Source organism: Arachis hypogaea, chromosome 4 (assembly GCF_003086295.3).
Source record: "Arachis hypogaea cultivar Tifrunner chromosome 4, arahy.Tifrunner.gnm2.J5K5, whole genome shotgun sequence".
Classification (NCBI taxonomy): Eukaryota; Viridiplantae; Streptophyta; class Magnoliopsida; order Fabales; family Fabaceae; genus Arachis; species Arachis hypogaea.
The window spans coordinates 39,350,982-39,352,912 of NC_092039.1; the positions used below are offsets into that span (position 1 = coordinate 39,350,982).

Here is a 1,931-nt window from a genome sequence, read left to right on the forward strand (position 1 = left end):
CCTAGCTTCTCCATTACAGAGAGAGGCATGAGGTTTACACTTGACCCTAAGTCACACAGAGCCTTCTTGAAGGTCATGGTGCCTATGGTACAAGGTATAAAAAACTTCCCAGGATCTTGTTTCTTTTGAGGTAATTTCTGCCTAGACAAGTCATCCAGTTCTTTGATGAGCAAAGGAGGTTTGTTCTCCCAAGTCTCATTTCCAAATAACTTGTCATTTAGCTTCATGATTGCTCCAAGGTATTTAGCAACTTGCTCTTTAGTGACATACTCATCCTCTTCAGAGGAAGAATACTCATCAGAGCTCATGAAGGGCAGAAGTAAGTCCAATGGAATCTCTATGGTCTCATTTGAGCCTCAGATTCCCATGGTTCCTCATTGGGGAACTCAGTGGAGGTCAGTGCACGCCCATTGAGGTCTTCCTCAGTGGCGTTCACTGCCTCTCCTTCCTCTCCAAATTCGGCCATGTTAATGGCCTTGCACTCTCCTTTTGGATTTTCTTCTGTGTTGCTTGGAAGAGTACTTGGAGGGAGTTCAGTAACTTTCTTGCTCAGCTGTCCCACTTGTGCCTCCAAATTCCTAATGGAGGACCTTGTTTCAGTCATGAAACTTTGAGTGGTTTTGAATAGATCAGAGACCATGGTTGCTAAGTCAGAGGGGTTCTGCTTAGAATTCTCTGTCTGTTGCTGAGAAGATGATGGAAAAGGCTTGCCATTGCTAAACCTATTTCTTCCACCATTATTGTTGTTGAAACCTTGTTGAGGTCTCTCTTGATTCTTCCATGAGAAATTTGGGTGATTTCTCCATGAAGAATTATAGGTGTTTCCATAGGGTTCTCCTAGGTAATTCACCTCCTCCATTGAAGGGTTCTCAGGATCATAAGCTTCTTCTTCAGATGAAGCATCATTAGTACTGCTTGGTGCATTTTGCATTCCAGACAGACTTTGAGAAATCAAATTGACTTGTTGAGTCAATATCTTGTTCTGAGCCAAAATGGCATTCAGAGTATCAATCTCAAGAACTCCTTTCTTCTGACTGGTCCCATTGTTCACAGGATTCCTTTCAGAAGTATACATGAATTGGTTATTTGCAACCATTTCAATTAGCTCTTGAGCTTCTGTAGGCGTCTTCTTCAGATGAAGAGATCCTCCAGCAGAGCTATCCAAGGACATCTTGGATAGTCCAGAGAGACCATCATAGAAAATACCTATGATGCTCCATTCAGAAAGCATGTCAGAGGGACATTTTCTGATTAATTGTTTGTATCTTTCCCAAGCTTCATAGAGGGATTCTCCTTCCTTCTGTCTGAAGGTTTGGACTTCCACTCTAAGCTTACTCAATTTTTGAGGTGGAAAGAACTTTGCCAAGAAGGCATTGACTAGCTTTTCCCATGAGTCCAGGCTTTCTTTTGGTTGTGAGTCCAACCATGTCCTAGCTCTGTCTCTTACAGCAAAAGGGAATAGTATAAGTCTATAGACCTCAGGGTCCACCCCATTAGTCTTGACAGTGTCACAGATTTGCAAGAATTCAGCTAAGAACTGATGAGGATCTTCCAATGGAAGTCCATGGAACTTGCAATTCTGTTGCATTAGAGAAACTAATTGAGGCTTAAGCTCAAAGTTGTTTGCTCCAATGGCAGGGATAGAGATGCTTCTTCCATAGAAATCGGGAGTAGGTGCAGTAAAGTCACCCAGCACCTTCCTTGCATTGTTGGCATTGTTGTTGTTTTCGGCTGCCATGTCTTCTTCTTTGAAGAATTCGGTTAGGTCCTCTACAGAGAATTGTGCCTTAGCTTCTCTTAGCTTTCGCTTCAGGGTCCTTTCAGGTTCAGGGTCAGCTTCAACAAGAATGCCTTTGTTTTTGTTCCTGCTCATATGAAAGAGAAGAGAACAAGAAAATGTGGAATCCTCTATGTCACAGTATAGAGATTCC

The 1,931-nt window shown here is 42.5% G+C and overlaps 1 non-coding gene across 1 annotated transcript; it reads left to right on the plus strand.

Annotated features, from left to right (window-relative positions):
• The first annotated feature begins 1,225 nt into the window (after positions 1-1,225).
• LOC112798928 (small nucleolar RNA R71) lies at positions 1,226-1,333 on the plus strand. Its single transcript, XR_003200523.1, has one exon. It is a non-coding gene; the product is annotated as a small nucleolar RNA R71 (small nucleolar RNA).
• The last annotated feature ends 598 nt before the right edge of the window (positions 1,334-1,931 follow it).